This window comes from Myotis brandtii, unplaced genomic scaffold (genome assembly GCF_000412655.1).
Source record: "Myotis brandtii unplaced genomic scaffold, ASM41265v1 scaffold217, whole genome shotgun sequence".
Taxonomy (NCBI): Eukaryota; Metazoa; Chordata; class Mammalia; order Chiroptera; family Vespertilionidae; genus Myotis; species Myotis brandtii.
In genome coordinates this window covers 1462104-1474017 of record NW_005358137.1, presented here as the reverse complement: position 1 = coordinate 1474017, position 11914 = coordinate 1462104, and the positions used below count along the sequence as shown (strand labels likewise).

At 42.6% G+C, this 11914-nt stretch overlaps 1 pseudogene; it reads left to right on the top strand.

Moving 5' to 3' along the window:
• Positions 1 to 295: 295 nt before the first annotated feature.
• Positions 296 to 1312, top strand: LOC102260310 (annotated as a pseudogene).
• Positions 1313 to 11914: the final 10602 nt, after the last annotated feature.

Genomic DNA, 11914 nt, shown 5'->3' with positions numbered 1-11914 from the left:
CTGACAAATTGAGCCACAGGCATTTTGACCCCAACAGTTGGCCATCTTTATAATCTAACAAAATCACTGAATCTAAACCATATTTTTTCTCTGACCCAATGAGGTGGAGGTCTGTTTGACCATTGTGGTTAGTCTTACTACATCTGCTGTCATCTTGCATCATATCTTCTCTTTAAAAAAACCAGAGGTTCCTCTCCCTCCTCCCCCGACCTCCCCAGTGCCGCTTGGCATGGCGCTTGCTTGAAGTTCTGGGTCCCTGCTACCACCACTTCTGTCATCTTTTCCAACTGCCATTATGGTCACCTACTGTGACCTCATCAGCCATGATGAGATGTTCTCTGACATCTACAAGATCCAGGAGATCACAGATGGCCTGTGCCTGATGGTGAATGGGAAGATGGTCAGTTAGACAGAGGGTAACATTGTTGACTTGCTTATTGGTGGAAATGCCTCTGCTGAAGGCCCAAAGGGAAGGTACTGAAAGCATAGTAATCACTGGTGATATGATTGTGAATCATCATTTGCAGGAAATCAGCTTCATAAAGAAGTCTACAAGAACTACATCAGAGATTACATGGAATCAATGGAAGGGAAACTTGAAGAACAGAGACTTGAAGAGTAGAGCCTTTTATGACTGGGGCTATAGAACAAAGGAAGCACATCCTGCTAATTTCAAAAACTACCAGTTCTTTATTGGTGAAAACATGAATCCAGATGGCCTGGTTGCTCTGCTGGACCGTGAGAACGGGGTGACCCCGTATATGATTTTCTTTAAGGGTGGTTTAGAAATGGAATAATGTTAACAAATTTGGTGATTTGTATCTATCACCTGTCATCATATCTGGCTGCTGCTTTTCATCCACACACCAGGACTAGCATAAATGGGGCTGATGGTATCTTGAGCTCTTCATTTATTTTGACCCTGATTTATTTGGAGCAGACGCATTGTTTTTAAGAAGAACATGTCATGTAGGTCACCTAAAAATAAAATGAATTTAAATTTAAAAAAACAACAACAGAAGTTTGTACCACAGGAGAGAAATACAGAAAAGAGAGAGAAAACTGTGCAGTGTTGTCTTCCCCCCTTCCATTTTTGAACATCTGCTCCCATCTCCAATCCATGCCATGTTCTCACCAGTACAGTGATTAAATGATCCTTTTTTGTTTAATGTTCTCAAAATAGAAAAGTAAATATACCCCATTTGTCACACCAGAATTTAGTGAAAATCTGACTCAAATTTTAAATATTTGGATCAAGAAATGGTCATAAATTGGGGAAGCTATAATCTCAGTTTGAAGGTGTCAAGTATATTTTGTTTTTCTTTTTATTATTTTTATTTTACAAAGTGATACTTGCTCTTGGTAGTAAATTCCCTGTCCTCCTTACCCCAGACTTCTAGTCCCCCATCACCTACCCAGGATGCATCCCCTTTTAGTGAAATTTCCACTGTTGAAACATTTTTTTACCTACAAAAGCAGGACTGTAATATCATTCAATCTAATATATATTTTTAACATGAGAGCATAAAAATATACTGATCTGAATCTTGTTTTGGGGTTTGTTTGTTTTTTACCTACCTATATGTCCTAGAGATCATTCTACATCAGCACATAGGATTTGATATTATTCTTTTCCATGTCTGCAAATGTATGGCTGCAGTTTATTTAACCATTCCCTCTCTAATGCACACTAAGGCTTATTTTCAGCTTTTATTATTACAAATACTGCCTAAGTATCCCACTTAACAATGGAATCTGGACATCCTCAGAAAGACAGATGGGTATGCAAGGCCAGTCCATCAAGTTTTCCTATCTCATGTCCTCTGGCTCCCAGCAAATTGGTTTAAGCCATGACAAATCCCTTAGTCACTGGCTCCTGTGTGACAAGACTTCTCAATTGACATTTATAGGAAATTCTGAAAATACCAACCAAAGTCAGTTCTTCCCACTTTCTGTAGCTCTTAAATTGGTTTGACTCATAAAATCCAAAGGATTTGCCCTGCAAACTTTAATTTCTGGGGAGAGAGTCTTTTTGTCTGCAAGCCTTTATTGAGAAGAGATTCTAGTTTCCCAGACAGATGTGGTTTTGGTTTTAACTCCGCCACTTAGTAGCTGTGTACCTTTAGATGACTTACCCTCTCTGAACTTCAGTTTCCTCACTGGTAAGGGGTATATGCATGTCATAGGGTTCTGATGAAGATTAAATGAAATGATGTACCTGTCACATAGTAGGCACTCAACAAACAAATAAGCCATTTGTTCCATAAACCAAATTTCCACAGCCAGAACACTTAGTGTTTTCCTAGCAGAGCTATGCCAGTGATTTTTTAAAAGGAAATATGAACATGTCTTCTGCAAGCCCTCCTTGCTGGCTGGCATGAAGTAGGCAGTATTTGTTTTCTGATCTCAGAGTTAACAATGGATTGTGATTTCTAATCTCTGAATTCTGGCCCCATCCTTGGCACGGAGAGGTTGGCCTGAAAGGACGTATTGCAGGCAAGAGAGCATACAACACCACCAGAGGATTGGTCTCATTTCCTAGCCTCCAGTTTAGACCAGACAATCTGTAGACATGTAGATGACCTTCCATATAGAGTGACCATCTGTGGAGCAGAGGAGGAAAAGCAGGCCAGGGATGAAAGGAGTCATGGGTCAGCTGGCCCCAACACTATGCATTTGTTTATTGATTTTAGAATAATGTTTTTATTTAGACTTTTAAAGCACATGCTCATTTTCAAATGATTCACAAAAATACAAAAAAAAAACAATATCTTTCTGCCTAGAAATCACAATTGTCAACTTTTGTTGAACCCCATTCTGGACATCTTTGTATGCACAACTCAGATAGCCCATCAGGGGAAAAGATTATATTAAATATCTTGTTTACTTATTTTCCAACACTTGTTTTCTTCTTCAGAAACTAATTATGAATATATGGGTCTGCTTTGTCTCCCATATCCATCAACTTCTTTGCAAATTTATAGTTTGCTTTTCTATTTCATTTTGTTGGATGACCTCAAGCCTGCCATTTCTGTATTTCCCAGTCCTCTTTCCCTGTAGCTTTGATTTCCTTACCCTAAGGGCACAGGCTTTCTCAGGTTTTGTGTTCCTCAACCAGTGCTGTTCACAGCAAGCTCTTTAGGGTACATACCTTCTGGATATGAGCAGCTGCTGGCTGGCTATCCCTCATCACTCTCAGGCAACAGAAGCAGACTACCAGCATACCAATTTTTTTTTTACTACCCTTCCATTCCTGACCTCACTATAAGCAATGGATACTTGCTCTGTTCATCAAGATATTTCTTTCTGCCCAGCCGGTGTGGCTCAGTGGTTAAGCGTTGACCTATGAACCAGGATGTCATGGTTCGATTCCCAGTCAGGGCAAATACCCGGGTTGTGGGCTCGATCCCCAGTGTGGGGCAATGTAGGAGGCAGCCAATCAATGATTCTCATCATTGGTGTTTCTATCTCTCTCTCCCTCTCCCTTCCTCTCTGAAATCAATAAAAAATATATATTTTTAAAAATTTTTTTCTTTCCTACCTTTTTCCTGTGCTGTCCACAAAACTGGACTCTCTGAGAATCTTTGATATGTTCCTCTTGGTGTTGACAAATACTTTTGAGGAAATACATATTCTTTTTTAATAAATTTTTATTGACATATTAATAAAATCGAACTGGGAATTGAACCATAACCTCCTGGTTCAAAGGTCAACGCTCAACCACTGAGCCATGCCAGCTGGGTGAAATACATAGTCTTATCAGACTTTGACAGCATGTGTCAGCTGTGGGCTTACTCCCTCATCTCAGTCTAGCTTTCTTGGCATTTGCTAGGACTCTTTCGTAGTTTGTGGTATAATGCTATTGCAGGCTCCTACTTCATTGATGATGGGTTGTGTTCCCTCTATCTATTGTCCCCTTTGCTTATTTAGATGGATTTCAAACAAGGAGTAGAGCAAAGATGCCACCATTTTTACACCAATACTAGGTTGAAAAGAAGGGTCAGACTTAGACCAAGTAAAAGAGATTTTTGCAATGGAGGATTGTGCGTCTGAAGCCAGTTGAGTGCCTATGATGCTCTCACTTCTCAAGTTTGCATTCCCCAGCCATCTATCTCTGTGGTGAAAACACTGCTTAATGCACACACCACGTGCCTCACTAATGATGTTTTCCAAGGCCGTGCTGTCATCTCCTTTGTTATAATAAGCTCAATGTGGCCCTCGGAGCCTGGGCCACACACCCATTAATATTTATGCTTCCTGAGAGTGATGGGGTGTCCCAGTGATTTGTAGGCATGAGCAGGTGCCCCTGATGGAAGAATAAGTAGGAGGCCTCTCTTGGGGAATAGTCACTTTCAGTCTTCCTGTCATAGAAAAGAAGAATTTGGGTTGATGAGGGAAATAGCCACAGCCTTTATGGAGTAATCTCAAACTATCCAATTGGCTAACCTGGGTTACTTGTATGGGAAAGGTTAGAGAAAAGATGGAGAAGTAGCTGATGCCCTCAGGTGGAATGAAGAGAGTTCTTTTTCTTTCCCTCGCCAGAAGCTTCCCTGTGGCTGTGAGAAGTTACTCCAGTGTAAGTTGCACATACCCCAAGTCTTCCAAGTTTATCCCCTTGCGCAACCAGATTCCAATTCTCTGCCCCTGATGCGTTGTCTCCTACTCATAAACTTTTGTTCAATGCATAACATCTTAGCAAACTATTATTAATCATTATCCATATTGGCTAGGAAATGCTACATCTACTTCGATTTTTTATTTAGTTATCAGGCTATGACAGCAGAAGTAAACAACCAATCTTATGTGATGGGGTCATATTTCTATCTGAATTTCCTGTAATCTTTGGTTCAAACATCACATGGGGATGCACTTTACAAGAGCAGGTTGTAATTAATTCCATTAATTCACTATTAATTGAATTGAAAGTGCTGAAGTTTTTATAACGAATTTAGTTTGTATTAGCTTTAAGTATCAGACAATGTCCTATTCAGTGGATTCTGCTGACTACATACAATGACTCCTCTGATGCACATATTTCGAATGTGTCGTTTCTATAAACTGTATTTATGTGAATAAAGTAGAAAGAGTTATGACAGGAGTCCAAGCTGCTGTGACCACTGGTCTGCTGAGGCCCTTGCTCAAATAAGGATGTTGATTGGTTTGCCTAATAGCCTTATTTTAAAATATGTCTGCAAATTTTTTGACTCAGCCCATCAAAAGTTAAATATTCTAATTCCTCTCCTATGGAATATGAACTGGCCTTTATGATGCACTTCTAATCGATAAAATGTGGCAGAAATGCCTCTGTGTGACTTCTGTGCTAGGTCATAATGGGTGCAGCTATAGCCCTAGCAGGGTGGCACATTTGGTTGCAGCATCATCCCATACACCCAAAATGTTGGGGGTTTGATTCCTAGTCAAGGCACATATCTAGGTTGCAGATCACATGGGAGGCAACCGATTGATGTTTCTCTCTCACATCAATGTTTCTCTATCTGTCTCTCTCTCTTCCTCTCTAAAAATCAATAAAAAAAATCCTCAGGTAAGGATTAAAAAAAAAAGGTGCAGCTTCCACCTGGCCGGTTCCAGTTAACACCACATAGAGCATGGATAAGCAACCCCTGCTATATTAGTCTGATAGGTGGTCAGAGCAAAGTACTGCAGACTGGGGGCATAAATAACAGAGATTTACGTTCTCTCAGTTCTGGAGGGCAGAGGTCCAACAGAGGTCCTCAAACTTTTTAAACAGGGGGCCAGTTCACTGTCCCTCAGACATTCCACACATGTGCACTGCGGGCCCGGGACGAGTCGGCTGCTAAGCAGGACAGGCAGCGGCGGCAAAAACACCCGGTGGGCCGGATAAATGTTTTCGGCGGGCCGCATGTGGCCCGTGGGCTGTAGTTTGAGGACCCCTGGTCCAAGATCAAGCTGTTGGCTGGTTGGTTCTTTCTAAGAGCTAGAAGGAAGGATCTGTACCAGGCCCTTACCCTTGACTTGAGATGGCTGTCTTCTCTCTGTTATGCCTTCACATCATCTCACCTCTCTCCATGTCTGCATCCATGTCTGCATCTAAGTGTTCTCTTCTTGGAAGAATACCAGTCATATTGGATTTGGACCCACCCTAATGAGCTTGTTTTAACTTCATCACCTTTGTAAATACAGTCACTTTCCAAGATACTTGGGTTACAATTTCAATATAAATGTATGTAGGGAACACTGTTCAGCCTATATCACCTGCTAAGCCTGCTCCAACTGTAGACTCATGAGCAAAATAAATGTCATTGTCTTGAGCCACTCAGACTTGGAGTAGTTCCTTATGCAGAAGATAATCAGATCCCCTAAAGTAGATGAGTGACTTGGTTTCTGATAACTATTTCAGAAATTTATTTAACAAATGACCTCTGATGGCAGGACCAACCATTTGGGAATGGTGTTCACAGGGCCAAGGCCAGACCACAGGCAAACAACTGGAAGACAGTCGCAGGGACCACGTGTCCAGTGCTATCTCTGCTTTTCTAATTCTATTTTGCTCTTAGATTGCAGTAAGTGGGACCTGCTGAGGCTACCTCCAGTTAGAGAGATAAGGAGGCCACGATTTTGTAATAATTAGCATAGAGCAGTGGAGGGATGCAGTCAAATAGAAATCTAAGGCCAGAGATGGAAATAGTATTGGGCCTTATAGCAGTTGATTCTGAGACCTGTTCTGGAAACAAGGAGGCCTGGGGCCTTTAACAGAGGCAAAACATAGTACTAACAGCAAACTCTCCTGAGCACACAACCTGATTCAAACCCTGGCTCCACCTTGTACTAGCTGTATCATCTTGGGAAAATCACTTAATACTCCATTTTTCTGCTTCCTTATCTGTATATTGATAATGCTACTACCTGTTACATGAGGTTGTAATATAGGTCATGTACATAATTAATTAACCATTTTTATCTTCATTATTGAGCTTGCCATGAGTGAGTTTCACTTCTGACTATTCCCTCTCCAACTGGTTTCCTGTTGTGACTCATCATTGCTACTCCCCTATTACTTAAGCTTGCACACATGATTCATTCATTTATTCAACAAATGTTTACTGAGTACTACTACATGCGAGGCATTGTTCTTGGCCATGAGGGTACAGGATTAGATCAAACAAATATCTCTACCTCATTGACCTTAATTCTCTTGCTCTTTACAGTGAAAGTTCTACTTTATGACCTTCAACTACTGTTCCCACCATTCACGGGCACATTCTCCCTGCTTCTTAGCTCAGATCTTTGAAAGAGGAACTCTGATTGGCCCAGTTTGTCTTTTCAAAGTCAAGCAACAAAATGTTTCTAATCAGCTTTCTGATTGGTTGTCTAGGACCAGGTGGCCACCCTGATCCAACCAACTATATGCTAGAGGAGGGGATGAGCATGAGGTCCAGGCATTGCCCCACAGTAATTATGGGACAATCATTCTGATGGGTGACTCTGGTAGAAGTCCTTGGAGCAGTGCAGTAAGAGTGGGGAAAACCACCATGGACTCCCATTGGAGCTTGCAGCAGCCCAAGGCATCCTTTGATCAATTTCATATAACACTACAGGACCGGTGTACGAATTCGTGCACCAGTGAGGTCCCTTGGCCTGGCCTGCGGGATTGGGCCAAAACCAGCTCTCCGACATCCCCTGAGGGGTCCCGGATTGCGAGAGTGTGCAGGCCAGGCCAAGGGACCCCACGGGTGCATGATCGGGGCTAGGGAGGGACGAGGGAGGTTGGCCAGCTGGGAAGGGACTGCAGGAGGACTCCAGGGCATGTTCGGCCCATCTTGCTCAGTCCTAATTGGTCAGACCCCAGCAGCAAGCTAACCTACCAGTTGAAGCGTCTGCCCCCTGGTGGTCAGTGCACGTCATGGCAAGCGGTTGAGCAGCCTTAGTATATCATTAGCATATTATGTTTTGATTGGTTGAACAGATGACCTGATGATGGGACACTTAGCATATTAGGCTTTTATTATATAGGATAGGCTGAATGAGAGTGTATGACTTTCAGAGGTTATGTTACAAAATAAAACTTGGAGCCAAGCTTTTAGACAAGTATCTTGGCACTAAGTGATTTCAGCTGCCTTGTCTGGCAGAAACAGTAAGCATTCCTCCCATTTCCTCTTGGCACTCACCAACCCCAGCAACTTCAGAGGGGGCTTTCTCTGGCCAAAAGGATGTACTTGGCCCCTTAACCAATTTCAAACAAGAGTTGGTAGATATATACTCCAGCTTCCTTGCCCCTTAGGTAGGACAGTTCTGTGACATGTTCCACATCACCTCCAAGCAGGACTGAGCCCCAGGTGCCCACCCCCCTAATCTGCTCATGCAGACATGTGGTCTCATTTCTATTCTCCTCCAACTGCACTTTCTGGAGTCACCCCTCAAATAAACTGTTTGCACTCAAAACCTTGTTAGAGGGTCTGCATGCAGACACCAAAAACTAAGACACCTTTCAAAAAAGCAAGTGGTGGGGCCAGGTTAATAAGATAGAAGCAAGAAATCAAGGTACTGGCAGAGGGCTTTATAGAGAGATACAGACCACTCATATGGTATCACTTAAACCATCAAGTGCAAGGGGAGTTGCCTCTGTCTGGAGCTGCAGAGAAAAGCAGGCTGCTGATGGAAAGGTGCAGCCGTTGTGAGAGGCGTACTTGTAAACCAGAGGCTCTGCTGCCATTCTTAAAATGTCTCATTCTTCCATTTCTAATCTCACTCATTATTGAATCATTAATAATGATTTATATGACATTGACTTTTTTCAGAAATCTTGACTAACTCTTTGACAAGAGATTAATAGAGTGGGACTTCAGATGTCAAGTTTTTATGAGCACAAGTGTCCAAGGCCGTCTCTAGATGGGTATTCCTGGCTGCATTCACCACGCTCTCCAGAGACTGAAAAGCAATTGTTTAGCTGGGAAGAGAGAGCCGAGCTGAATTAAATTGACCTGCATGATACAGAAAGTAGCACTGAACACATTTCAGTAAGGGGGATCTTTGAAAGAAATCTACTTTATTGTAGCTGAGTGGTGAAATTATTTTAAGGAAGTGGTTACCAAGCTAGCTATTTAAAATGCATGAATGATGTCAGCATCTAAATTTAAGGCAGATTGGGAGAATATCATGCTTGGTCTTAAATAAAATGCTAAGTGCATCTTTATTTCTTTCTGTTTTTTCTCTTTTTCTTTTCACCACATGAATTTCACCGCTTGCAAAGGCCAGTTCTTGTGCCTGTGTTCTGCAAAGAGAGAAGACATTTCCATTTGTAGTAGAAAACCAGGAGCCTCGCTTAATCCAGATACACATACGCCCGAAAGCACTTTATTCCAAATATAATTACCACTCTGCAGGAAAATCTGGTGTAATTCTCTTGATTTGATGGAGTGTTAAGCTTGTCTTTAATTTCAAATAACTTTATTCGCACCCCTCAAGATGAGAGTGGACACAGTAGGGAAAAGCAGTTTTCACAATAAGAAAAACTGGGACACACTCTTTCCGCGCAGGCTTCTGTCTAGAGTTCTTAACTCCAATAAGAAGTCTGAGCCCTTTTACCACTTAGGCAGTGAATGAACAAATGTGTGTTTTCAATCCCTCTGCAGCCTGCAAGGCCTGCTCTTGGGCACACATGTGACTCGTAAAGCGCCATGGTCATGGTCAGAGCAATGCCAAATCCCTCCTCAGGAAAGGTCTCCTCTCATAGGCTTCCCCCCAAAATCAATGTTTGCTGGAAAGGCAGCAAAATTTTTCGTCTTCAAAAGGACCTTTATGTACTAACGCACTCCCACCTACTGTGGATGTAAATTATTCATCAGTAATATGGCCTCTGTTTATGACTTTGATCCTTTGCTTCCCCTGGATGCCACAAGGAGCATGATAAGGCCAGTGAGTTATTGGAGGGCCTTTGATCTCTGACTCGCAAATGACATTTTGTGGTGGAACATCTGGGCCCCCTCTGTAGCTACAGGGTGGGTCGAAAAGGAACAGAGTTCAGGGGTTCAGAGGTGTCAGGACAAAATTAGATGGGGATAGAAATGGGCACACTTTCCTCCGAACCAGCAACTGTTCACACATAACGATTAAAAGGGACCCACAACTGTTCTCCCGACAGGCAGGGCAGCATTCTGATAATTCAAAGAACTTATTTCAGAGGATCCACACAATCAAGGTCTCATGCTAGGGAGTTTCAGAATAAATAAATGTCATTTGGGGAGAAAATGATGGGCCAATGAGAGACACCCCCCCCCCAATTGTTTTATCCTTCTCACAAGGTAAAAATGAGCTTTTCCTTGCAAAATAGAGTAAAATAGAGAGCACAGAGGATGCTGGAAGGGAGATGGAAAGGTCTGCATTTCTTACAGCGCTGACATGATCCCTCCCTGCAGTTTGTCATCAAATTATTAGGGACTGCTGATTGTGTCTGGCATTGAATCTTCAGTGTTCACAGTTTAGAGACCAAGGACAGTGGATTCCCTTTCATAATGGCAGTGTAAACCACTTTGCATTAAGTAGGAATAATAACCTTTTTAAAAGGAATGTGTCAAAATAATTACATTTATTGTTGCTTTTCTTTCTTCCACATCACCTGAGCAAGCCCATCAGCCTCACTTGACTGGATGAAAGGAGGACTTTTCAGAGAGGAAACACACCCAACATTCAGGCATCCTCTGTTCTGTCATGGCTGCCTGGGATTCTCAGCCTGGCAGGAGCTAATTCTACCAATGCCCGTGTTCTGTCATGGCTGCCTGGGATTCTCAGCCTGGCAGCTAATTCTACCAATGCCCAGGATTTGCTTGTACCTCTTTGTCGATTGCTTGGGGAGCAGGAATGTTACCCTACAAACGGCCTATGATGTCTGAGACGTTGTCCATCTTTCCACCATTCCCTTGCATTCCCTCTACTCATGTCTTCTTTTTAACTGAAGGTGATGTCCTCTGAAACGTTAATTCTTTCCCGGGGGGCCAATCTTTAAAAAGGAATTTAGTAGAAGCTCTGATGAAGGTTTCATCATTTTGCGTAGAAGTCTTTTCAAATGCATCTGAAGTCCATTTTTAGAATTTCAAAATAAAGCCTGTTTAATGTTTTTCAATGGCACATTAAAAATTCAACAGCTTTGTCCCCGTGGCATGTGTTTGATGCAGGTTACCTGGCTGACTTGGTTTAAAATTGATCTTATGAGTGGTTTAAAGTGCATTTCATCAAATGTTTATATCTAATGAGATATTTAGAGGACAGATCATTTTTTTTAATATCTTGAATGACCTGATGTACAAATCACCTCATCTTCATTAAGCAGGGCAAGCCATTTTGATTTGGCAAGGTGGGCACACTTTATTGGAGCCTTTTTTGCATTTTCTAATAGTATGTCAAAAATAAATAGCCTTCAGGCCCCAGAAAGTAAAATCGCTGGGCTGAGGAGAAAATAACTGAGATACGCACACTCACATGCACTTTCAGCGTCTTCCATACTGCCGCCCGGGGTGGGAGGAAAGAGAGGTCTCCGCACACGAGCAGAGTGAATAAATGTGGTGGTGAGTGGTGCGTTGGTGGCTGTTATTTCTCCTTCCTCCTGCTGTCCACTGGGCTCCCGATCGTAGTAAGCTTCTATCTAATTGTGGGTAGACGTCTCCCAGGTGTGTGCCGTGCCCACTGACCCAGCCTCGCCCTCACTCCTCTGCTGTCCTGGGCAGCGTAATGATATACAGTCAGGGCAGGTGTTGCTAAGTTTGCTTGAAAGCTCTGACTGATGGGATTGGACAATGTCAGACCTTGGTTCCTAAAGAGCTAAGTGTTTGCTTGGGGCATTAAATTATGTGCTGGGGAGGGGGCCCTGGAGAGAGAAAAACACCGTGGTCCATAATCCCACCCTCCTCCCAGTCTCACCCTGCTGACCACATCTGAGTTA